General features: G+C 43.6%; 12 non-coding genes across 12 annotated transcripts; all 12 read left to right on the top strand.

Moving 5' to 3' along the window:
- The first annotated feature begins 433 nt into the window (after nucleotides 1-433).
- Nucleotides 434-516, top strand: trnal-cag. The gene has a single exon. It is a non-coding gene; the product is annotated as a tRNA-Leu (tRNA).
- A 1,102-nt stretch (nucleotides 517-1,618) lies between these two features.
- On the top strand, nucleotides 1,619-1,701 carry trnal-cag. The gene has a single exon. It is a non-coding gene; the product is annotated as a tRNA-Leu (tRNA).
- Nucleotides 1,702-2,806: 1,105 nt separating this feature from the next.
- On the top strand, nucleotides 2,807-2,889 carry trnal-cag. Its single transcript has one exon. It is a non-coding gene; the product is annotated as a tRNA-Leu (tRNA).
- A 4,093-nt stretch (nucleotides 2,890-6,982) lies between these two features.
- On the top strand, nucleotides 6,983-7,066 carry trnal-cag. Its single transcript has one exon. It is a non-coding gene; the product is annotated as a tRNA-Leu (tRNA).
- Nucleotides 7,067-9,968: 2,902 nt separating this feature from the next.
- Nucleotides 9,969-10,050, top strand: trnal-cag. The gene has a single exon. It is a non-coding gene; the product is annotated as a tRNA-Leu (tRNA).
- Nucleotides 10,051-11,154: 1,104 nt separating this feature from the next.
- Nucleotides 11,155-11,235, top strand: trnal-cag. The gene has a single exon. It is a non-coding gene; the product is annotated as a tRNA-Leu (tRNA).
- Nucleotides 11,236-14,141: 2,906 nt separating this feature from the next.
- trnac-gca lies at nucleotides 14,142-14,222 on the top strand. Its single transcript is given in 2 exon segments — nucleotides 14,142-14,184; nucleotides 14,188-14,222. It is a non-coding gene; the product is annotated as a tRNA-Cys (tRNA).
- A 2,899-nt stretch (nucleotides 14,223-17,121) lies between these two features.
- Nucleotides 17,122-17,206, top strand: trnal-cag. Its single transcript has one exon. It is a non-coding gene; the product is annotated as a tRNA-Leu (tRNA).
- Nucleotides 17,207-18,308: 1,102 nt separating this feature from the next.
- On the top strand, nucleotides 18,309-18,391 carry trnal-cag. Its single transcript has one exon. It is a non-coding gene; the product is annotated as a tRNA-Leu (tRNA).
- A 4,092-nt stretch (nucleotides 18,392-22,483) lies between these two features.
- Nucleotides 22,484-22,568, top strand: trnal-cag. The gene has a single exon. It is a non-coding gene; the product is annotated as a tRNA-Leu (tRNA).
- Nucleotides 22,569-23,672: 1,104 nt separating this feature from the next.
- Nucleotides 23,673-23,755, top strand: trnal-cag. Its single transcript has one exon. It is a non-coding gene; the product is annotated as a tRNA-Leu (tRNA).
- A 1,102-nt stretch (nucleotides 23,756-24,857) lies between these two features.
- Nucleotides 24,858-24,940, top strand: trnal-cag. Its single transcript has one exon. It is a non-coding gene; the product is annotated as a tRNA-Leu (tRNA).
- Nucleotides 24,941-25,824: the final 884 nt, after the last annotated feature.

The following is a 25,824-nucleotide window of genomic DNA, read 5'->3' as shown; positions in this document are numbered from 1 at the left end:
ACCACTTGCTAATGTTATTGAATCTGTGGAAGCCCCGCGATATCCACCACACGAAGTAACGAGTAACGAGCCTATCTAAATCCCAGTAACGAGTAACGCGTTCCTGCTTTTGGCATAATAACTAGTTACCGTGCTCGTTACCACAATAATAACGTCGTTACTGTAACGCGTTACTTAATAACGCGTTAGTCCCAACACTGCTCATCACTCATCCAAGTGACTTCTTCAATCTCAGCTGAATGCAGGTTTCCTTATAAGCAGGACATTTGCATAAAGACCAACACTGTCATGTTTTTGTCTGTAGACACCCTCGTTGTTTTTAAAATATGTGTTGGTAAGGCAGAGGTGTAATAGTCTGCAAATATGATCAGTTGTAAAGGTGTCTTGATCTGCTAGCCTGTCATGTGGATTCTGTATGAACAAGCGCAAATGTGTCAGGATGGCCGAGCGGTCTAAGGCGCTGCGTTCAGGTCGCAGTCTCCCCTCGAGGCGTGGGTTCAAATCCCACTCCTGACATCACTTGCTTATTAAACATAAGACTGACATGTTATATGATGTCTTCCTTCAATAAAGAAGTTGCCACTAGATGGCAACTGCTTTGATAAATTATGAACTTGAAATCTGGTTTAGCTAGTGTTGGGGTGCTGTAGTGCAGGTCACCTACCCGGTTGGTGATTGTAAGCTTTAATCTACATGCCAAATATCCTCAAGTACCTCTCTCATGCGTCTATCGGAGTCTGACTGTTCATAAAATCAATTGTTCCAGACAGCCAAATTCACTCCAGATACAGACTGCTCCGTTACATCTATGTCCACGGTGAATGACCATCTTTGAAAAGAGGTGGTGGCATAGGGCACCAACTGTCTGACATCTATAATCCAGTGTGGAGATACCTTCCCAGAAGCCTTAACGCCCACTCACATCCTGGGCCATTTGACCTCAGGAAATCACATGATAGGTTAGGGCTAGGTTTCACAATGAGCTCACCCGAATCCTTGGCTGATTGTGACCTACACCCGTTTTCACACCTTGGCTCGTGTCATTAGAGAGAGGATCGTTAGGGGTCCCTCGTCCATCTTGGGCGGACGCTCCCATAGGCCTTAAATCTGGAACTCTCCACCATTTGACCCTAGAACTGAAGAAGCTTCTCGGATGAGAGCTGAAACGTCTTCAAGCAACTTAAAGAAGTTTCCAAGCTCCTTAGACTGCAATGACCTGGATGACTGAGAACCTTCACAGACATCCATTACAACTTCCTTCACCAAGTGGATCTCAGCCTGCAAAAATCCATAGATCTAAACCTAAAATCTCACAAATGTGCTTTAGAAGTCAGTTCCTTTCCGTACTGCAACTTGGTCACATTCATTTATCAGATAGTTAATGTCTCATCACTCATCCAAGTGACTTCTTCAATCTCAGCTGAATGCAGGTTTCCTTATAAGCAGGACATTTGCATAAAGACCAACACTGTCATGTTTTTGTCTGTAGACACCCTCGTTGTTTTTAAAATATGTGTTGGTAAGGCAGAGGTGTAATAGTCTGCAAATATGATCAGTTGTAAAGGTGTCTTGATCTGCTAGCCTGTCATGTGGATTCTGTATGAACAAGCGCAAATGTGTCAGGATGGCCGAGCGGTCTAAGGCGCTGCGTTCAGGTCGCAGTCTCCCCTGGAGGCGTGGGTTCAAATCCCACTCCTGACATCACTTGCTTATTAAACATAAGACTGACATGTTATGTGATGTCTTCCTTCACTAAAGAAGTTGCCACTAGATGGCAACTGCTTTGATAAATTATGAACTTGAAATCTGGTTTAGTTAGTGTTGGGGGTGCTGTAGTGCAGGTCACCTACCTGGTTGGTGATTGTAAGCTTTAATCTACATGCCAAATATCCTCAAGTACCTCTCTCATGCGTCTATCGGAGTCTGAATGTTCCGCAAAATCAATTGTTCCAGACAGCCAAATTCACTCCAGATACAGACTGCTCCGTTACATCTATGTCCACGGTGAATGACCATCTTTGAAAAGAGGTGGTGGCATAGGGCACCAACTGTCTGACATCTATAATCCAGTGTGGAGATACCTTCCCAGAAGCCTTAACGCCCACTCACATCCTGGGCCATTTGACCTCAGGAAATCACATGATAGGTTAGGGCTAGGTTTCACAATGAGCTCACCCGAATCCTTGGCTGACTGTGACCTACACCCGCTTTTCACACCTTGGCTCGTGTCATTAGAGAGAGGATCGTTAGGGGGTCCCTCGTCCATCTTGGGCGGACGCTCCCATAGGCCTTAAATCTGGAACTCTCCACCATTTGACCCTAGAACTGAAGAAGCTTCTCGGATGAGAGCTGAAACGTCTTCAAGCAACTTAAAGAAGTTTCCAAGCTCCTTAGACTGCAATGACCTGGATGACTGAGAACCTTCACAGACATCCATTACAACTTCCTTCACCAAGTGGATCTCAGCCTGCAAAATCCATAGATCTAAACCTAAAATCTCACAAATGTGCTTTAGAAGTCAGTTCCTTTCCGTACTGCAACTTGGTCACATTCATTTATCAGATAGTTAATGTCTCATCACTCATCCAAGTGACTTCTTCAATCTCAGCTGAATGCAGGTTTCCTTATAAGCAGGACATTTGCATAAAGACCAACACTGTCATGTTTTTGTCTGTAGACACCCTCGTTGTTTTTAAAATATGTGTTGGTAAGGCAGAGGTGTAATAGTCTGCAAATATGATCAGTTGTAAAGGTGTCTTGATCTGCTAGCCTGTCATGTGGATTCTGTATGAACAAGCGCAAATGTGTCAGGATGGCCGAGCGGTCTAAGGCGCTGCGTTCAGGTCGCAGTCTCCCCTGGAGGCGTGGGTTCAAATCCCACTCCTGACATCACTTGCTTATTAAACATAAGACTGACATGTTATGTGATGTCTTCCTTCACTAAAGAAGTTGCCACTAGATGGCAACTGCTTTGATAAATTATGAACTTGAAATCTGGTTTAGTTAGTGTTGGGGTGCTGTAGTGCAGGTCACCTACCTGGTTGGTGATTGTAAGCTTTAATCTACATGCCAAATATCCTCAAGTACCTCTCTCATGCGTCTATCGGAGTCTGAATGTTCCATAAAATCAATTGTTCCAGACAGCCAAATTCACTCCAGATACAGACTGCTCCGTTACATCTATGTCCACGGTGAATGACCATCTTTGAAAAGAGGTGGTGGCATAGGGCACCAACTGTCTGACATCTATAATCCAGTGTGGAGATACCTTCCCAGAAGCCTTAACGCCCACTCACATCCTGGGCCATTTGACCTCAGGAAATCACATGATAGGTTAGGGCTAGGTTTCACAATGAGCTCACCCGAATCCTTGGCTGACTGTGACCTACACCCGTTTTTCACACCTTGGCTCGTGTCATTAGAGAGAGGATCGTTAGGGGGTCCCTCGTCCATCTTGGGCGGACGCTCCCATAGGCCTTAAATCTGGAACTCTCCACCATTTGACCCTAGAACTGAAGAAGCTTCTCGGATGAGAGCTGAAACGTCTTCAAGCAACTTAAAGAAGTTTCCAAGCTCCTTAGACTGCAATGACCTGGATGACTGAGAACCTTCACAGACATCCATTACAACTTCCTTCACCAAGTGGATCTCAGCCTGCAAAATCCATAGATCTAAACCTAAAATCTCACAAATGTGCTTTAGAAGTCAGTTCCTTTCCGTACTGCAACTTGGTCACATTCATTTATCAGATAGTTAATGTCTCATCACCAGTGTTGGGTAAGTTACTTTAAATTAGTAACTTAGTTACATTACTAGTTACTTCTCTAAAAAGTAACTCAGTTACTTCAAGTTACTCGTTACTTTCAAAGTAACTAGTTACTAAGGAAAGTAACTTTGGTTTTACTCAGAATTCTCTTGTTAATGTGTTGCTTCCATAACTGGATACCCAGCCAGACTGCCAGTCTTCTATCTTGCTTACTTGCCACAAGTGCACTGTGCCACCTACCAATAGAAAGGAAAAATAATGTGCACATTTCCACGAGAGAAATCCCACGCCTGGACCGTCGTTGACCGCCGCCATGATTCTAGCCTGCTTTTACATCCAACACAAAAACTGCAGTCGTGGTGCTTTTGATTGTACTCAGAACTTGGAAATTCTGCCTTCTGAATAGGAAGATGTAGGTAACACCAGACTGCAGATGAGCTGCATACAGAGCTGGACTGGGCATTTTGACTAGAGACCGGCCCATCATTATAGGAAAAATCATAAAGCCTTTGAATGAAAATAAACACTGTTATGACAGTGATGTACACTGTTCTGATGGTATATATGTATCAATCTATCAATTGTTTGTTGTAAGACTCAGATAATTATTTTTTTTTAAAGCGAGACATTTTAAATGAGAATAATAAAGAAAAGTATTTCCTTGTCCCCCCCTTTTCCCTGTTAATGCCCTACCTGCCTCCCTGGCAAAACTTTGCTAGATCCGCCCCTGCACAGTTACCAGCTGTCAGCTACTTAGAAAAGGATCCTGCTGTTATTTGTCTCTCAGAAACAGTTCATAACTTCCCTTCAACTCATCCATGTCACCTAAAAGGTAAACCTGTTTCTCCATCACCTGTTCAGCTCTGATGATTCAGTAAGGACATCTCCTGGTTTCATCTGCATGTTTCCCTCTCACCAGATAACCAAACCGATATCATGACCAGCAGCTTTACAGCTGTGGCTCCAGCAAACATCAGCTGATACTAGCAATTAATATTAAATAAATTCTAACAACAGCTGATCAAGCTTAAACGTGCTGCTGTTGTTTAACGCGACATCCGCTGGTTTCCTCTTTCTGGCGCAAAGTGGGCGATAAATAAACAAGAGAGAAAAGCCGATCAGCTGATCATTGATCAGTTTCGTGATTGAACTAGAAACGGAGAGAATGAGAGAAGAAGAGGCAGCTGTGCAGCTTCAGCTTTTGTGTCTTTTTCATTGTAGCTGAAGTCCGGGACAAACTGTGTTCCTTTTCACCTCAGTACTAAACGCATAATATTTTCTCTGAATACCAGACGATTCTGTTTTTTACGGGATGGTTGGCAACTCTAATAATTAACCGTATGAACAAAATAAAGTTCAACATCAGTAACATAGCACCCACACAGCTGTATAGAAACTCCGTCATGCTAGCTAGCATGAGTACGAAAATGTCAGCATACCGAAAATAAACTCCACCTAAACTTGGTTTATATCTGACCCAGATAGACTGCAGGTCATAACTTCTTACCTGAAGTTCAGTTCACCTGACACGCGGACCGGCGGCCGCCGGGTCTCTCCTTTTGCCTCCCTTTTCCTTCATCCACCTGCTGGCTTCCACCACTTGCTAATGTTATTGAATCTGTGGAAGCCCCGCGATATCCACCACACGTAAGTAACGAGTAACGAGCCTATCTAAATCCCAGTAACGAGTAACGCGTTCCTGCTTTTGGCATAATAACTAGTTACCGTGCTCGTTACCACAATAATAACGTCGTTACTGTAACGCTGTTACTTAATAACGCGTTAGTCCCAACACTGCTCATCACTCATCCAAGTGACTTCTTCAATCTCAGCTGAATGCAGGTTTCCTTATAAGCAGGACATTTGCATAAAGACCAACACTGTCATGTTTTTGTCTGTAGACACCCTCGTTGTTTTTTAAAATATGTGTTGGTAAGGCAGAGGTGTAATAGTCTGCAAATATGATCAGTTGTAAAGGTGTCTTGATCTGCTAGCCTGTCATGTGGATTCTGTATGAACAAGCGCAAATGTGTCAGGATGGCCGAGCGGTCTAAGGCGCCATGCTCAGGTCGCAGTCTCCCCTGAGGCGTGGGTTCAAATCCCACTCCTGACATCACTTGCTTATTAAACATAAGACTGACATGTTATATGATGTCTTCCTTCAATAAAGAAGTTGCCACTAGATGGCAACTGCTTTGATAAATTATGAACTTGAAATCTGGTTTAGCTAGTGTTGGGGTGCTGTAGTGCAGGTCACCCACCCGGTTGGTGATTGTAAGCTTTAATCTACATGCCAAATATCCTCAAGTACCTCTCTCATGCGTCTATCGGAGTCTGACTGTTCCATAAAATCAATTGTTCCAGACAGCCAAATTCACTCCAGATACAGACTGCTCCGTTACATCTATGTCCACGGTGAATGACCATCTTTGAAAAGAGGTGGTGGCATAGGGCACCAACTGTCTGACATCTATAATCCAGTGTGGAGATACCTTCCCAGAAGCCTTAACGCCCACTCACATCCTGGGCCATTTGACCTCAGGAAATCACATGATAGGTTAGGGCTAGGTTTCACAATGAGCTCACCCGAATCCTTGGCTGACTGTGACCTACACCCGTTTTCACACCTTGGCTCGTGTCATTAGAGAGAGGATCGTTAGGGGGTCCTCGTCCATCTTGGGCGGACGCTCCCATAGGCCTTAAATCTGGAACTCTCCACCATTTGACCCTAGAACTGAAGAAGCTTCTCGGATGAGAGCTGAAACGTCTTCAAGCAACTTAAAGAAGTTTCCAAGCTCCTTAGACTGCAATGACCTGGATGACTGAGAACCTTCACAGACATCCATTACAACTTCCTTCACCAAGTGGATCTCAGCCTGCAAAAATCCATAGATCTAAACCTAAAATCTCACAAATGTGCTTTAGAAGTCAGTTCCTTTCCGTACTGCAACTTGGTCACATTCATTTATCAGATAGTTAATGTCTCATCACTCATCCAAGTGACTTCTTCAATCTCAGCTGAATGCAGGTTTCCTTATAAGCAGGACATTTGCATAAAGACCAACACTGTCATGTTTTTGTCTGTAGACACCCTCGTTGTTTTTAAAATATGTGTTGGTAAGGCAGAGGTGTAATAGTCTGCAAATATGATCAGTTGTAAAGGTGTCTTGATCTGCTAGCCTGTCATGTGGATTCTGTATGAACAAGCGCAAATGTGTCAGGATGGCCGAGCGGTCAAGGCGCGCTGCGTTCAGGTCGCAGTCTCCCCTGGAGGCGTGGGTTCAAATCCCACTCCTGACATCACTTGCTTATTAAACATAAGACTGACATGTTATGTGATGTCTTCCTTCACTAAAGAAGTTGCCACTAGATGGCAACTGCTTTGATAAATTATGAACTTGAAATCTGGTTTAGTTAGTGTTGGGGGTGCTGTAGTGCAGGTCACCTACCTGGTTGGTGATTGTAAGCTTTAATCTACATGCCAAATATCCTCAAGTACCTCTCTCATGCGTCTATCGGAGTCTGAATGTTCCATAAAATCAATTGTTCCAGACAGCCAAATTCACTCCAGATACAGACTGCTCCGTTACATCTATGTCCACGGTGAATGACCATCTTTGAAAAGAGGTGGTGGCATAGGGCACCAACTGTCTGACATCTATAATCCAGTGTGGAGATACCTTCCCAGAAGCCTTAACGCCCACTCACATCCTGGGCCATTTGACCTCAGGAAATCACATGATAGGTTGGGGCTAGGTTTCACAATGAGCTCACCCGAATCCTTGGCTGACTGTGACCTACACCCGTTTTCACACCTTGGCTCGTGTCATTAGAGAGAGGATCGTTAGGGGGTCCCTCGTCCATCTTGGGCGGACGCTCCCATAGGCCTTAAATCTGGAACTCTCCACCATTTGACCCTAGAACTGAAGAAGCTTCTCGGATGAGAGCTGAAACGTCTTCAAGCAACTTAAAGAAGTTTCCAAGCTCCTTAGACTGCAATGACCTGGATGACTGAGAACCTTCACAGACATCCATTACAACTTCCTTCACCAAGTGGATCTCAGCCTGCAAAAATCCATAGATCTAAACCTAAAATCTCACAAATGTGCTTTAGAAGTCAGTTCCTTTCCGTACTGCAACTTGGTCACATTCATTTATCAGATAGTTAATGTCTCATCACCAGTGTTGGGTAAGTTACTTTAAATTAGTAACTTAGTTACATTACTAGTTACTTCTCTAAAAAGTAACTCAGTTACTTCAAGTTACTCGTTACTTTCAAAGTAACTAGTTACTAAGGAAAGTAACTTTGGTTTTACTCAGAATTCTCTTGTTAATGTGTTGCTTCCATAACTGGATACCCAGCCAGACTGCCAGTCTTCTATCTTGCTTACTTGCCACAAGTGCACTGTGCCACCTACCAATAGAAAGGAAAAAATAATGTGCACATTTCCACGAGAGAAATCCCACGCCTGGACCGTCGTTGACCGCCGCCATGATTCTAGCCTGCTTTTTACATCCAACACAAAAACTGCAGTCGTGGTGCTTTTGATTGTACTCAGAACTTGGAAATTCTGCCTTCTGAATAGGAAGATGTAGGTAACACCAGACTGCAGATGAGCTGCATACAGAGCTGGACTGGGCATTTTGACTAGAGACCGCCCATCATTATAGGAAAAATCATAAAGCCTTTGAATGAAAATAAACACTGTTATGACAGTGATGTACACTGTTCTGATGGTATATATGTATCAATCTATCAATTGTTTGTTGTAAGACTCAGATAATTATTTTTTTTTAAAGCGAGACATTTTAAATGAGAATAATAAAGAAAAGTATTTCCTTGTCCCCCCTTTCCCTGTTAATGCCCTACCTGCCTCCCTGGCAAAACTTTGCTAGATCCGCCCCTGCACAGTTACCAGCTGTCAGCTACTTAGAAAAGGATCCTGCTGTTATTTGTCTCTCAGAAACAGTTCATAACTTCCTTCAACTCATCCATGTCACCTAAAAAGGTAAACCTGTTTCTCCATCACCTGTTCAGCTCTGATGATTCAGTAAGGACATCTCCTGGTTTCATCTGCATGTTTCCTCTCACCAGATAACCAAACCGATATCATGACCAGCAGCTTTACAGCTGTGGCTCCAGCAAACATCAGCTGATACTAGCAATTAATATTAAATAAATTCTAACAACAGCTGATCAAGCTTAAACGTGCTGCTGTTGTTTAACGCGACATCCGCTGGTTTCCTCTTTCTGGCGCAAAGTGGGCGATAAATAAACAAGAGAGAAAAGCCGATCAGCTGATCATTGATCAGTTTCGTGATTGAACTAGAAACGGAGAGAATGAGAGAAGAAGAGGCAGCTGTGCAGCTTCAGCTTTGTGTCTTTTCATTGTAGCTGAAGTCCGGGACAAACTGTGTTCCTTTTCACCTCAGTACTAAACGCATAATATTTTCTCTGAATACCAGGCGATTCTGTTTTTTACGGGATGGTTGGCAACTCTAATAATTAACCGTATGAACAAAATAAAGTTCAACATCAGTAACATAGCACCCACACAGCTGTATAGAAACTCCGTCATGCTAGCTAGCACGCAGTACGAAAATGTCAGCATACCGAAAATAAACTCCACCTAAACTTGGTTTATATCTGACCCAGATAGACTGCAGGTCATAACTTCTTACCTGAAGTTCAGTTCACCTGACACGCGGACCGGCGGCCGCTTGGTCTCTCCTTTGCCTCCCTTTTCCTTCATCCACCTGCTGGCTTCCACCACTTGCTAATGTTATTGAATCTGTGGAAGCCCCGCGATATCCACCACACTAAGTAACGAGTAACGAGCCTATCTAAATCCCAGTAACGAGTAACGCGTTCCTGCTTTTGGCATAATAACTAGTTACCGTGCTCGTTACCACAATAATAACGTCGTTACTGTAACGCGTTACTTAATAACGCGTTAGTCCCAACACTGCTCATCACTCATCCAAGTGACTTCTTCAATCTCAGCTGAATGCAGGTTTCCTTATAAGCAGGACATTTGCATAAAGACCAACACTGTCATGTTTTTGTCTGTAGACACCCTCGTTGTTTTTAAAATATGTGTTGGTAAGGCAGAGGTGTAATAGTCTGCAAATATGATCAGTTGTAAAGGTGTCTTGATCTGCTAGCCTGTCATGTGGATTCTGTATGAACAAGCTTAAATGTGTCAGGATGGCCGAGCGGTCTAAGGCGCTGCGTTCAGGTCGCAGTCTCCCCTGAGGCGTGGGTTCAAATCCCACTCCTGACATCACTTGCTTATTAAACATAAGACTGACATGTTATATGATGTCTTCCTTCAATAAAGAAGTTGCCACTAGATGGCAACTGCTTTGATAAATTATGAACTTGAAATCTGGTTTAGCTAGTGTTGGGGGTGCTGTAGTGCAGGTCACCTACCCGGTTGGTGATTGTAAGCTTTAATCTACATGCCAAATATCCTCAAGTACCTCTCTCATGCGTCTATCGGAGTCTGACTGTTCCGCAAAATCAATTGTTCCAGACAGCCAAATTCACTCCAGATACAGACTCCTCCGTTACATCTATGTCCACGGTGAATGACCATCTTTGAAAAGAGGTGGTGGCATAGGGCACCAACTGTCTGACATCTATAATCCAGTGTGGAGATACCTTCCCAGAAGCCTTAACGCCCACTCACATCCTGGGCCATTTGACCTCAGGAAATCACATGATAGGTTAGGGCTAGGTTTCACAATGAGCTCACCCGAATCCTTGGCTGATTGTGACCTACACCCGTTTTCACACCTTGGCTCGTGTCATTAGAGAGAGGATCGTTAGGGGGTCCCTCGTCCATCTTGGGCGGACGCTCCCATAGGCCTTAAATCTGGAACTCTCCACCATTTGACCCTAGAACTGAAGAAGCTTCTCGGATGAGAGCTGAAACGTCTTCAAGCAACTTAAAGAAGTTTCCAAGCTCCTTAGACTGCAATGACCTGGATGACTGAGAACCTTCACAGACATCCATTACAACTTCCTTCACCAAGTGGATCTCAGCCTGCAAAATCCATAGATCTAAACCTAAAATCTCACAAATGTGCTTTAGAAGTCAGTTCCTTTCCGTACTGCAACTTGGTCACATTCATTTATCAGATAGTTAATGTCTCATCACTCATCCAAGTGACTTCTTCAATCTCAGCTGAATGCAGGTTTCCTTATAAGCAGGACATTTGCATAAAGACCAACACTGTCATGTTTTTGTCTGTAGACACCCTCGTTGTTTTTAAAATATGTGTTGGTAAGGCAGAGGTGTAATAGTCTGCAAATATGATCAGTTGTAAAGGTGTCTTGATCTGCTAGCCTGTCATGTGGATTCTGTATGAACAAGCGCAAATGTGTCAGGATGGCCGAGCGGTCAAGGCGCTGCGTTCAGGTCGCAGTCTCCCTGGAGGCGTGGGTTCAAATCCCACTCCTGACATCACTTGCTTATTAAACATAAGACTGACATGTTATGTGATGTCTTCCTTCACTAAAGAAGTTGCCACTAGATGGCAACTGCTTTGATAAATTATGAACTTGAAATCTGGTTTAGTTAGTGTTGGGGGTGCTGTAGTGCAGGTCACCTACCTGGTTGGTGATTGTAAGCTTTAATCTACATGCCAAATATCCTCAAGTACCTCTCTCATGCGTCTATCGGAGTCTGAATGTTCCATAAAATCAATTGTTCCAGACAGCCAAATTCACTCCAGATACAGACTGCTCCGTTACATCTATGTCCACGGTGAATGACCATCTTTGAAAAGAGGTGGTGGCATAGGGCACCAACTGTCTGACATCTATAATCCAGTGTGGAGATACCTTCCCAGAAGCCTTAACGCCCACTCACATCCTGGGCCATTTGACCTCAGGAAATCACATGATAGGTTAGGGCTAGGTTTCACAATGAGCTCACCCGAATCCTTGGCTGACTGTGACCTACACCCGTTTTCACACCTTGGCTCGTGTCATTAGAGAGAGGATCGTTAGGGGTCCCTCGTCCATCTTGGGCGGACGCTCCCATAGGCCTTAAATCTGGAACTCTCCACCATTTGACCCTAGAACTGAAGAAGCTTCTCGGATGAGAGCTGAAACGTCTTCAAGCAACTTAAAGAAGTTTCCAAGCTCCTTAGACTGCAATGACCTGGATGACTGAGAACCTTCACAGACATCCATTACAACTTCCTTCACCAAGTGGATCTCAGCCTGCAAAAATCCATAGATCTAAACCTAAAATCTCACAAATGTGCTTTAGAAGTCAGTTCCTTTCCGTACTGCAACTTGGTCACATTCATTTATCAGATAGTTAATGTCTCATCACCAGTGTTGGGTAAGTTACTTTAAATTAGTAACTTAGTTACATTACTAGTTACTTCTCTAAAAAGTAACTCAGTTACTTCAAGTTACTCGTTACTTTCAAAGTAACTAGTTACTAAGGAAAGTAACTTTGGTTTTACTCAGAATTCTCTTGTTAATGTGTTGCTTCCATAACTGGATACCCAGCCAGACTGCCAGTCTTCTATCTTGCTTACTTGCCACAAGTGCACTGTGCCACCTACCAATAGAAAGGAAAAATAATGTGCACATTTCCACGAGAGAAATCCCACGCCTGGACCGTCGTTGACCGCCGCCATGATTCTAGCCTGCTTTTTACATCCAACACAAAAACTGCAGTCGTGGTGCTTTTGATTGTACTCAGAACTTGGAAATTCTGCCTTCTGAATAGGAAGATGTAGGTAACACCAGACTGCAGATGAGCTGCATACAGAGCTGGACTGGGCATTTTGACTAGAGACCGCCCATCATTATAGGAAAAATCATAAAGCCTTTGAATGAAAACAAACACTGTTATGACAGTGATGTACACTGTTCTGATGGTATATATGTATCAATCTATCAATTGTTTGTTGTAAGACTCAGATAATTATTTTTTTTTTTAAAGCGAGACATTTTAAATGAGAATAATAAAGAAAAGTATTTCCTTGTCCCCCCTTTCCCTGTTAATGCCCTACCTGCCTCCCTGGCAAAACTTTGCTAGATCCGCCCCTGCACAGTTACCAGCTGTCAGCTACTTAGAAAAGGATCCTGCTGTTATTTGTCTCTCAGAAACAGTTCATAACTTCCCTTCAACTCATCCATGTCACCTAAAAGGTAAACCTGTTTCTCCATCACCTGTTCAGCTCTGATGATTCAGTAAGGACATCTCCTGGTTTCATCTGCATGTTTCCTCTCACCAGATAACCAAACCGATATCATGACCAGCAGCTTTACAGCTGTGGCTCCAGCAAACATCAGCTGATACTAGCAATTAATATTAAATAAATTCTAACAACAGCTGATCAAGCTTAAACGTGCTGCTGTTGTTTAACGCGACATCCGCTGGTTTCCTCTTTCTGGCGCAAAGTGGGCGATAAATAAACAAGAGAGAAAAGCCGATCAGCTGATCATTGATCAGTTTCGTGATTGAACTAGAAACGGAGAGAATGAGAGAAGAAGAGGCAGCTGTGCAGCTTCAGCTTTGTGTCTTTTTCATTGTAGCTGAAGTCCGGGACAAACTGTGTTCCTTTTCACCTCAGTACGAAACGCATAATATTTTCTCTGAATACCAGACGATTCTGTTTTTACGGGATGGTTGGCAACTCTAATAATTAACCGTATGAACAAAATAAAGTTCAACATCAGTAACATAGCACCCACACAGCTGTATAGAAACTCCGTCATGCTAGCTAGCACGCAGTACGAAAATGTCAGCATACCGAAAATAAACTCCACCTAAACTTGGTTTATATCTGACCCAGATAGACTGCAGGTCATAACTTCTTACCTGAAGTTCAGTTCACCTGACACGCGGACCGGCGGCCGCTTCGGGTCTCTCCTTTTGCCTCCCTTTTCCTTCATCCACCTGCTGGCTTCCACCACTTGCTAATGTTATTGAATCTGTGGAAGCCCCGCGATATCCACCACACGAAGTAACGAGTAACGAGCCTATCTAAATCCCAGTAACGAGTAGCGCGTTTCCTGCTTTTGGCATAATAACTAGTTACCGTGCTCGTTACCACAATAATAACGTCGTTACTGTAACGCGTTACTTAATAACGCGTTAGTCCCAACACTGCTCATCACTCATCCAAGTGACTTCTTCAATCTCAGCTGAATGCAGGTTTCCTTATAAGCAGGACATTTGCATAAAGACCAACACTGTCATGTTTTTGTCTGTAGACACCCTCGTTGTTTTTAAAATATGTGTTGGTAAGGCAGAGGTGTAATAGTCTGCAAATATGATCAGTTGTAAAGGTGTCTTGATCTGCTAGCCTGTCATGTGGATTCTGTATGAACAAGTTTAAATGTGTCAGGATGGCCGAGCGGTCTAAGGCGCATGTTCAGGTCGCAGTCTCCCTGGAGGCGTGGGTTCAAATCCCACTCCTGACATCACTTGCTTATTAAACATAAGACTGACATGTTATGTGATGTCTTCCTTCACTAAAGAAGTTGCCACTAGATGGCAACTGCTTTGATAAATTATGAACTTGAAATCTGGTTTAGTTAGTGTTGGGGTGCTGTAGTGCAGGTCACCTACCTGGTTGGTGATTGTAAGCTTTAATCTACATGCCAAATATCCTCAAGTACCTCTCTCATGCGTCTATCGGAGTCTGAATGTTCCAAAATCAATTGTTCCAGACAGCCAAATTCACTCCAGATACAGACTGCTCCGTTACATCTATGTCCACGGTGAATGACCATCTTTGAAAAGAGGTGGTGGCATAGGGCACCAACTGTCTGACATCTATAATCCAGTGTGGAGATACCTTCCCAGAAGCCTTAACGCCCACTCACATCCTGGGCCATTTGACCTCAGGAAATCACATGATAGGTTAGGGCTAGGGTTTCACAATGAGCTCACCCGAATCCTTGGCTGACTGTGACCTACACCCGTTTTCACACCTTGGCTCGTGTCATTAGAGAGAGGATCGTTAGGGGGTCCCTCGTCCATCTTGGGCGGACGCTCCCATAGGCCTTAAATCTGGAACTCTCCACCATTTGACCCTAGAACTGAAGAAGCTTCTCGGATGAGAGCTGAAACGTCTTCAAGCAACTTAAAGAAGTTTCCAAGCCCCTTAGACTGCAATGACCTGGATGACTGAGAACCTTCACAGACATCCATTACAACTTCCTTCACCAAGTGGATCTCAGCCTGCAAAAATCCATAGATCTAAACCTAAAATCTCACAAATGTGCTTTAGAAGTCAGTTCCTTTCCGTACTGCAACTTGGTCACATTCATTTATCAGATAGTTAATGTCTCATCACCAGTGTTGGGTAAGTTACTTTAAATTAGTAACTTAGTTACATTACTAGTTACTTCTCTAAAAAGTAACTCAGTTACTTCAAGTTACTCGTTACTTTCAAAGTAACTAGTTACTAAGGAAAGTAACTTTGGTTTTACTCAGAATTCTCTTGTTAATGTGTTGCTTCCATAACTGGATACCCAGCCAGACTGCCAGTCTTCTATCTTGCTTACTTGCCACAAGTGCACTGTGCCACCTACCAATAGAAAGGAAAAATAATGTGCACATTTCCACGAGAGAAATCACGCCTGGACCGTCGTTGACCGCCGCCATGATTCTAGCCTGCTTTTTACATCCAACACAAAACTGCAGTCGTGGTGCTTTTGATTGTACTCAGAACTTGGAAATTCTGCCTTCTGAATAGGAAGATGTAGGTAACACCAGACTGCAGATGAGCTGCATACAGAGCTGGACTGGGCATTTTGACTAGAGACCGCCCATCATTATAGGAAAAATCATAAAGCCTTTGAATGAAAATAAACACTGTTATGACAGTGATGTACACTGTTCTGATGGTATATATGTATCAATCTATCAATTGTTTGTTGTAAGACTCAGATAATTATTTTTTTAAAGCGAGACATTTTAAATGAGAATAATAAAGAAAAGTATTTCCTTGTCCCCCCCTTTCCCTGTTAATGCCCTACCTGCCTCCCTGGCAAAACTTTGCTAGATCCGCCCCTGCACAGTTACCAGCTGTCAGCTACTTAGAAAAGGATCCTGCTGTTATTTGTCTCTCAGAAACAGTTCATAACTTCCTTCAACTCATCCATGTCACCTAAAAGGTAAACCTGTTTCTCCATCACCTGTTCAGCTCTGATGATTCAGTAAGGACATCTCCTGGTTTCATCTGCATGTTTCCTCTCACCAGATAACCAAACCGATATCATGACCAGCAGCTTTACAGCTGTGGCTCCAGCAAACATCAGCTGATACTAGCAATTAATATTAAATAAATTCTAACAACAGCTGATCAAGCTTAAACATGCTGCTGTTGTTTAACGCGACATCCGCTGGTTTCCTCTTTCTGGCGCAAAGTGGGCGATAAATAAACAAGAGAGAAAAGCCGATCAGCTGATCATTGATCAGTTTCGTGATTGAACTAGAAACGGAGAGAATGAGAGAAGAAGAGGCAGCTGTGCAGCTTCAGCTTTGTGTCTTTTTCATTGTAGCTGAAGTCCGGGACAAACTGTGTTCCTTTTCACCTCAGTACGAAACGCATAATATTTTCTCTGAATACCAGACGATTCTGTTTTTTACGGGATGGTTGGCAACTCTAATAATTAACCGTATGAACAAAATAAAGTTCAACATCAGTAACATAGCACCCACACAGCTGTATAGAAACTCCGTCATGCTAGCTAGCACGCAGTACGAAAATGTCAGCATACCGAAAATAAACTCCACCTAAACTTGGTTTATATCTGACCCAGATAGACTGCAGGTCATAACTTCTTACCTGAAGTTCAGTTCACCTGACACGCGCGGACCGGCGGCCGCTCGGTCTCTCCTTTTGCCTCCCTTTTCCTTCATCCACCTGCTGGCTTCCACCACTTGCTAATGTTATTGAATCTGTGGAAGCCCCGCGATATCCACCACACTAAGTAACGAGTAACGAGCCTATCTAAATCCCAGTAACGAGTAACGCGTTCCTGCTTTTGGCATAATAACTAGTTACCGTGCTCGTTACCACAATAATAACGTCGTTACTGTAACGCGTTACTTAATAACGTTAGTCCCAACACTGCTCATCACTCATCCAAGTGACTTCTTCAATCTCAGCTGAATGCAGGTTTCCTTATAAGCAGGACATTTGCATAAAGACCAACACTGTCATGTTTTTGTCTGTAGACACCTCCCTCGTTGTTTTTAAAATATGTGTTGGTAAGGCAGAGGTGTAATAGTCTGCAAATATGATCAGTTGTAAAGGTGTCTTGATCTGCTAGCCTGTCATGTGGATTCTGTATGAACAAGCGCAAATGTGTCAGGATGGCCGAGCGGTCTAAGGCGCCATGCGTTCAGGTCGCAGTCTCCCCTGGAGGCGTGGGTTCAAATCCCACTCCTGACATCACTTGCTTATTAAACATAAGACTGACATGTTATATGATGTCTTCCTTCAACAAAGAAGTTGCCACTAGATGGCAACTGCTTTGATAAATTATGAACTTGAAATCTGGTTTAGCTAGTGTTGGGGTGCTGTAGTGCAGGTCACCTACCCGGTTGGTGATTGTAAGCTTTAATCTACATGCCAAATATCCTCAAGTACCTCTCTCATGCGTCTATCGAGTCTGACTGTTCCATAAAATCAATTGTTCCAGACAGCCAAATTCACTCCAGATACAGACTCCTCCGTTACATCTATGTCCACGGTGAATGACCATCTTTGAAAAGAGGTGGTGGCATAGGGCACCAACTGTCTGACATCTATAATCCAGTGTGGAGATACCTTCCCAGAAGCCTTAACGCCCACTCACATCCTGGGCCATTTGACCTCAGGAAATCACATGATAGGTTAGGGCTAGGTTTCACAATGAGCTCACCCGAATCCTTGGCTGATTGTGACCTACACCCGTTTTCACACCTTGGCTCGTGTCATTAGAGAGAGGATCGTTAGGGGGTCCCTCGTCCATCTTGGGCGGACGCTCCCATAGGCCTTAAATCTGGAACTCTCCACCATTTGACCCTAGAACTGAAGAAGCTTCTCGGATGAGAGCTGAAACGTCTTCAAGCAACTTAAAGAAGTTTCCAAGCTCCTTAGACTGCAATGACCTGGATGACTGAGAACCTTCACAGACATCCATTACAACTTCCTTCACCAAGTGGATCTCAGCCTGCAAAATCCATAGATCTAAACCTAAAATCTCACAAATGTGCTTTAGAAGTCAGTTCCTTTCCGTACTGCAACTTGGTCACATTCATTTATCAGATAGTTAATGTCTCATCACTCATCCAAGTGACTTCTTCAATCTCAGCTGAATGCAGGTTTCCTTATAAGCAGGACATTTGCATAAAGACCAACACTGTCATGTTTTTGTCTGTAGACACCCTCGTTGTTTTTAAAATATGTGTTGGTAAGGCAGAGGTGTAATAGTCTGCAAATATGATCAGTTGTAAAGGTGTCTTGATCTGCTAGCCTGTCATGTGGATTCTGTATGAACAAGCGCAAATGTGTCAGGATGGCCGAGCGGTCTAAGGCGCCTGCGCTCAGGTCGCAGTCTCCCTGGAGGCGTGGGTTCAAATCCCACTCCTGACATCACTTGCTTATTAAACATAAGACTGACATGTTATGTGATGTCTTCCTTCACTAAAGAAGTTGCCACTAGATGGCAACTGCTTTGATAAATTATGAACTTGAAATCTGGTTTAGTTAGTGTTGGGGTGCTGTAGTGCAGGTCACCTACCTGGTTGGTGATTGTAAGCTTTAATCTACATGCCAAATATCCTCAAGTACCTCTCTCATGCGTCTATCGGAGTCTGAATGTTCCATAAAATCAATTGTTCCAGACAGCCAAATTCACTCCAGATACAGACTCCTCCGTTACATCTATGTCCACGGTGAATGACCATCTTTGAAAAGAGGTGGTGGCATAGGGCACCAACTGTCTGACATCTATAATCCAGTGTGGAGATACCTTCCCAGAAGCCTTAACGCCCACTCACATCCTGGGCCATTTGACCTCAGGAAATCACATGATAGGTTAGGGCTAGGTTTCACAATGAGCTCACCCGAATCCTTGGCTGACTGTGACCTACACCCGTTTTCACACCTTGGCTCGTGTCATTAGAGAGAGGATCGTTAGGGGGTCCTCGTCCATCTTGGGCGGACGCTCCCATAGGCCTTAAATCTGGAACTCTCCACCATTTGACCCTAGAACTGAAGAAGCTTCTCGGATGAGAGCTGAAACGTCTTCAAGCAACTTAAAGAAGTTTCCAAGCTCCTTAGACTGCAATGACCTGGATGACTGAGAACCTTCACAGACATCCATTACAACTTCCTTCACCAAGTGGATCTCAGCCTGCAAAAATCCATAGATCTAAACCTAAAATCTCACAAATGTGCTTTAGAAGTCAGTTCCTTTCCGTACTGCAACTTGGTCACATTCATTTATCAGATAGTTAATGTCTCATCACCAGTGTTGGGTAAGTTACTTTAAATTAGTAACTTAGTTACATTACTAGTTACTTCTCTAAAAAAGTAACTCAGTTACTTCAAGTTACTCGTTACTTTCAAAGTAACTAGTTACTAAGGAAAGTAACTTTGGTTTTACTCAGAATTCTCTTGTTAATGTGTTGCTTCCATAACTGGATACCCAGCCAGACTGCCAGTCTTCTATCTTGCTTACTTGCCACAAGTGCACTGTGCCACCTACCAATAGAAAGGAAAAAATAATGTGCACATTTCCACGAGAGAAATCCCACGCCTGGACCGTCGTTGACCGCCGCCATGATTCTAGCCTGCTTTTTACATCCAACACAAAAACTGCAGTCGTGGTGCTTTTGATTGTACTCAGAACTTGGAAATTCTGCCTTCTGAATAGGAAGATGTAGGTAACACCAGACTGCAGATGAGCTGCATACAGAGCTGGACTGGGCATTTTGACTAGAGACCGGCCCATCATTATAGGAAAAATCATAAAGCCTTTGAATGAAAATAAACACTGTTATGACAGTGATGTACACTGTTCTGATGGTATATATGTATCAATCTATCAATTGTTTGTTGTAAGACTCAGATAATTATTTTTTTTTAAAGCGAGACATTTTAAATGAGAATAATAAAGAAAAGTATTTCCTTGTCCCCCCCTTTCCCTGTTAATGCCCTACCTGCCTCCCTGGCAAAACTTTGCTAGATCCGCCCCTGCACAGTTACCAGCTGTCAGCTACTTAGAAAAGGATCCTGCTGTTATTTGTCTCTCAGAAACAGTTCATAACTTCCTTCAACTCATCCATGTCACCTAAAAGGTAAACCTGTTTCTCCATCACCTGTTCAGCTCTGATGATTCAGTAAGGACATCTCCTGGTTTCATCTGCATGTTTCCCTCTCACCAGATAACCAAACCGATATCATGACCAGCAGCTTTACAGCTGTGGCTCCAGCAAACATCAGCTGATACTAGCAATTAATATTAAATAAATTCTAACAACAGCTGATCAAGCTTAAACGTGCTGCTGTTGTTTAACGCGACATCCGCTGGTTTCCTCTTTCTGGCGCAAAGTGGGCGATAAATAAACAAGAGAGAAAAGCCGATCAGCTGATCATTGATCAGTTTCGTGATTGAACTAGAAACGGGAGAGAATGAGAGAAGAAGAGGCAGCTGTGCAGCTTCAGCTTTGTGTCTTTTTCATTGTAGCTGAAGTCCGGGACAAACTGTGTTCCTTTTCACCTCAGTACGAAACGCATAATATTTTCTCTGAATACCAGACGATTCTGTTTTTTACGGGATGGTTGGCAACTCTAATAATTAACCGTATGAACAAAATAAAGTTCAACATCAGTAACATAGCACCCACACAGCTGTATAGAAACTCCGTCATGCTAGCTAGCACGCAGTACGAAAATGTCAGCATACCGAAAATAAACTCCACCTAAACTTGGTTTATATCTGACCCAGATAGACTGCAGGTCATAACTTCTTACCTGAAGTTCAGTTCACCTGACACGCCGGACCGGCGGCCGCTTCGGGTCTCTCCTTTGCCTCCTTTTTTTCCTTCATCCACCTGCTGGCTTCCACCACTTGCTAATGTTATTGAATCTGTGGAAGCCCCGCGATATCCACCACACGCAGTAACGAGTAACGAGCCTATCTAAATCCCAGTAACGAGTAACGCGTTCCTGCTTTTGGCATAATAACTAGTTACCGTGCTCGTTACCACAATAATAACGTCGTTACTGTAACGCTGTTACTTAATAACGTTAGTCCCAACACTGCTCATCACTCATCCAAGTGACTTCTTCAATCTCAGCTGAATGCAGGTTTCCTTATAAGCAGGACATTTGCATAAAGACCAACACTGTCATGTTTTTGTCTGTAGACACCCTCATTGTTTTTAAAATATGTGTTGGTAAGGCAGAGGTGTAATAGTCTGCAAATATGATCAGTTGTAAAGGTGTCTTGATCTGCTAGCCTGTCATGTGGATTCTGTATGAACAAGCGCAAATGTGTCAGGATGGCCGAGCGGTCTAAGCGCGCTGCTCAGGTCGCAGTCTCCCTCGAGGCGTGGGTTCAAATCCCACTCCTGACATCACTTGCTTATTAAACATAAGACTGACATGTTATATGATGTCTTCCTTCAATAAAGAAGTTGCCACTAGATGGCAACTGCTTTGATAAATTATGAACTTGAAATCTGGTTTAGCTAGTGTTGGGGTGCTGTAGTGCAGGTCACCTACCCGGTTGGTGATTGTAAGCTTTAATCTACATGCCAAATATCCTCAAGTACCTCTCTCATCGTCTATCGGAGTCTGACTGTTCCATAAAATCAATTGTTCCAGACAGCCAAATTCACTCCAGATACAGACTGCTCCGTTACATCTATGTCCACGGTGAATGACCATCTTTGAAAAGAGGTGGTGGCATAGGGCACCAACTGTCTGACATCTATAATCCAGTGTGGAGATACCTTCCCAGAAGCCTTAACGCCCACTCACATCCTGGGCCATTTGACCTCAGGAAATCACATGATAGGTTAGGGCTAGGTTTCACAATGAGCTCACCCGAATCCTTGGCTGATTGTGACCTACACCCGTTTTCACACCTTGGCTCGTGTCATTAGAGAGAGGATCGTTAGGGGTCCCTCGTCCATCTTGGGCGGACGCTCCCATAGGCCTTAAATCTGGAACTCTCCACCATTTGACCCTAGAACTGAAGAAGCTTCTCGGATGAGAGCTGAAACGTCTTCAAGCAACTTAAAGAAGTTTCCAAGCTCCTTAGACTGCAATGACCTGGATGACTGAGAACCTTCACAGACATCCATTACAACTTCCTTCACCAAGTGGATCTCAGCCTGCAAAAATCCATAGATCTAAACCTAAAATCTCACAAATGTGCTTTAGAAGTCAGTTCCTTTCCGTACTGCAACTTGGTCACATTCATTTATCAGATAGTTAATGTCTCATCACTCATCCAAGTGACTTCTTCAATCTCAGCTGAATGCAGGTTTCCTTATAAGCAGGACATTTGCATAAAGACCAACACTGTCATGTTTTTGTCTGTAGACACCCTCGTTGTTTTTAAAATATGTGTTGGTAAGGCAGAGGTGTAATAGTCTGCAAATATGATCAGTTGTAAAGGTGTCTTGATCTGCTAGCCTGTCATGTGGATTCTGTATGAACAAGTGCAAATGTGTCAGGATGGCCGAGCGGTCTAAGGCGCTGCATGCTCAGGTCGCAGTCTCCCCTGGAGGCGTGGGTTCAAATCCCACTCCTGACATCACTTGCTTATTAAACATAAGACTGACATGTTATGTGATGTCTTCCTTCACTAAAGAAGTTGCCACTAGATGGCAACTGCTTTGATAAATTATGAACTTGAAATCTGGTTTAGTTAGTGTTGGGGTGCTGTAGTGCAGGTCACCTACCTGGTTGGTGATTGTAAGCTTTAATCTACATGCCAAATATCCTCAAGTACCTCTCTCATGCGTCTATCGGAGTCTGAATGTTCCGCAAAATCAATTGTTCCAGACAGCCAAATTCACTCCAGATACAGACTGCTCCGTTACATCTATGTCCACGGTGAATGACCATCTTTGAAAAGAGGTGGTGGCATAGGGCACCAACTGTCTGACATCTATAATCCAGTGTGGAGATACCTTCCCAGAAGCCTTAACGCCCACTCACATCCTGGGCCATTTGACCTCAGGAAATCACATGATAGGTTAGGGCTAGGTTTCACAATGAGCTCACCCGAATCCTTGGCTGACTGTGACCTACACCCGTTTTCACACCTTGGCTCGTGTCATTAGAGAGAGGATCGTTAGGGGGTCCCTCGTCCATCTTGGGCGGACGCTCCCATAGGCCTTAAATCTGGAACTCTCCACCATTTGACCCTAGAACTGAAGAAGCTTCTCGGATGAGAGCTGAAACGTCTTCAAGCAACTTAAAGAAGTTTCCAAGCTCCTTAGACTGCAATGACCTGGATGACTGAGAACCTTCACAGACATCCATTACAACTTCCTTCACCAAGTGGATCTCAGCCTGCAAAAATCCATAGATCTAAACCTAAAATCTCACAAATGTGCTTTAGAAGTCAGTTCCTTTCCGTACTGCAACTTGGTCACATTCATTTATCAGATAGTTAATGTCTCATCACTCATCCAAGTGACTTCTTCAATCTCAGCTGAATGCAGGTTTCCTTATAAGCAGGACATTTGCATAAAGACCAACACTGTCATGTTTTTGTCTGTAGACACCCTCGTTGTTTTTAAAATATGTGTTGGTAAGGCAGAGGTGTAATAGTCTGCAAATATGATCAGTTGTAAAGGTGTCTTGATCTGCTAGCCTGTCATGTGGATTCTGTATGAACAAGCGCAAATGTGTCAGGATGGCCGAGCGGTCTAAGGCGCTGCGTTCAGGTCGCAGTCTCCCCTGGAGGCGTGGGTTCAAATCCCACTCCTGACATCACTTGCTTATTAAACATAAGACTGACATGTTATGTGATGTCTTCCTTCACTAAAGAAGTTGCCACTAGATGGCAACTGCTTTGATAAATTATGAACTTGAAATCTGGTTTAGTTAGTGTTGGGGTGCTGTAGTGCAGGTCACCTACCTGGTTGGTGATTGTAAGCTTTAATCTACATGCCAAATATCCTCAAGTACTCTCTCATGCGTCTATCGGAGTCTGAATGTTCCATAAAATCAATTGTTCCAGACAGCCAAATTCACTCCAGATACAGACTGCTCCGTTACATCTATGTCCACGGTGAATGACCATCTTTGAAAAGAGGTGGTGGCATAGGGCACCAACTGTCTGACATCTATAATCCAGTGTGGAGATACCTTCCCAGAAGCCTTAACGCCCACTCACATCCTGGGCCATTTGACCTCAGGAAATCACATGATAGGTTAGGGCTAGGTTTCACAATGAGCTCACCCGAATCCTTGGCTGACTGTGACCTACACCCGTTTTCACACCTTGGCTCGTGTCATTAGAGAGAGGATCGTTAGGGGGTCCCTCGTCCATCTTGGGCGGACGCTCCCATAGGCCTTAAATCTGGAACTCTCCACCATTTGACCCTAGAACTGAAGAAGCTTCTCGGATGAGAGCTGAAACGTCTTCAAGCAACTTAAAGAAGTTTCCAAGCTCCTTAGACTGCAATGACCTGGATGACTGAGAACCTTCACAGACATCCATTACAACTTCCTTCACCAAGTGGATCTCAGCCTGCAAAATCCATAGATCTAAACCTAAAATCTCACAAATGTGCTTTAGAAGTCAGTTCCTTTCCGTACTGCAACTTGGTCACATTCATTTATCAGATAGTTAATGTCTCATCACTCATCCAAGTGACTTCTTCAATCTCAGCTGAATGCAGGTTTCCTTATAAGCAGGACATTTGCATAAAGACCAACACTGTCATGTTTTTGTCTGTAGACACCCTCGTTGTTTTTAAAATATGTGTTGGTAAGGCAGAGGTGTAATAGTCTGCAAATATGATCAGTTGTAAAGGTGTCTTGATCTGCTAGCCTGTCATGTGGATTCTGTATGAACAAGCGCAAATGTGTCAGGATGGCCGAGCGGTCTAAGCGCGCTGCGTTCAGGTCGCAGTCTCCCTGGAGGCGTGGGTTCAAATCCCACTCCTGACATCACTTGCTTATTAAACATAAGACTGACATGTTATGTGATGTCTTCCTTCACTAAAGAAGTTGCCACTAGATGGCAACTGCTTTGATAAATTATGAACTTGAAATCTGGTTTAGTTAGTGTTGGGGGTGCTGTAGTGCAGGTCACCTACCTGGTTGGTGATTGTAAGCTTTAATCTACATGCCAAATATCCTCAAGTACCTCTCTCATGCGTCTATCGGAGTCTGAATGTTCCATAAAATCAATTGTTCCAGACAGCCAAATTCACTCCAGATACAGACTGCTCCGTTACATCTATGTCCACGGTGAATGACCATCTTTGAAAAGAGGTGGTGGCATAGGGCACCAACTGTCTGACATCTATAATCCAGTGTGGAGATACCTTCCCAGAAGCCTTAACGCCCACTCACATCCTGGGCCATTTGACCTCAGGAAATCACATGATAGGTTAGGGCTAGGTTTCACAATGAGCTCACCCGAATCCTTGGCTGACTGTGACCTACACCGTTTTCACACCTTGGCTCGTGTCATTAGAGAGAGGATCGTTAGGGGTCCCTCGTCCATCTTGGGCGGACGCTCCCATAGGCCTTAAATCTGGAACTCTCCACCATTTGACCCTAGAACTGAAGAAGCTTCTCGGATGAGAGCTGAAACGTCTTCAAGCAACTTAAAGAAGTTTCCAAGCTCCTTAGACTGCAATGACCTGGATGACTGAGAACCTTCACAGACATCCATTACAACTTCCTTCACCAAGTGGATCTCAGCCTGCAAAAATCCATAGATCTAAACCTAAAATCTCACAAATGTGCTTTAGAAGTCAGTTCCTTTCCGTACTGCAACTTGGTCACATTCATTTATCAGATAGTTAATGTCTCATCACCAGTGT

This window comes from Oreochromis aureus, linkage group 8 (genome assembly GCF_013358895.1).
Source record: "Oreochromis aureus strain Israel breed Guangdong linkage group 8, ZZ_aureus, whole genome shotgun sequence".
NCBI classification, from domain to species: domain Eukaryota; kingdom Metazoa; phylum Chordata; class Actinopteri; order Cichliformes; family Cichlidae; genus Oreochromis; species Oreochromis aureus.
Note: the sequence above shows the minus strand (reverse complement) of the source record. Positions and strands in the feature narration are given on the sequence as shown.